The sequence below is a fragment of the Pteropus alecto genome, unplaced genomic scaffold (assembly GCF_000325575.1).
Source record: "Pteropus alecto unplaced genomic scaffold, ASM32557v1 scaffold39, whole genome shotgun sequence".
In the NCBI taxonomy this organism is placed as follows: domain Eukaryota; kingdom Metazoa; phylum Chordata; class Mammalia; order Chiroptera; family Pteropodidae; genus Pteropus; species Pteropus alecto.
In genome coordinates, this window is record NW_006443568.1 from 13,183,258 (window position 1) to 13,183,709 (window position 452).

Consider the following 452-nt stretch of genomic DNA (forward strand, 5'->3'; position numbering starts at 1 on the left):
GAGTGGTCGCGGGCTCGCTGGACCCCAAAAGCGAGTAGCGGAGGCCGCTAGCTCGGGTCGCCGATGCCGCTCCCCGAGAGGAGGGGGCGGGGCGCTCGGGTCCCCGGAGGTGGTGCCTTTTGTCTGCCTTCCCCGGCCGCTCCGCCCCTCCTTCCACTCCCCCCTGCGACCTAGCCCCCTGCCCCACTGGTTGACGCTTCCTCCGGGGCCCTCTGACGCGCGCTCCCGCCCTTGTTTTGTTTGGACTGGGGGGAGGAGGGGAGAGCGCTTCCCTGGTCTAGGGCCTTGCGTCCCAGCGCGCCTGCGCCAGTGTCCGCCCCCGAGCTCCGATTGGCTGAGGGCTTGCGCATGCTCTGAGGCCCACGGCAGGCCCCCGCCGTCCGCCCTCGCCCTCCCCCTCAGCCCCCACTCCTTCAGCGGTTTTCGGAGCCGGTTCGAAAGATGCCGGCGGC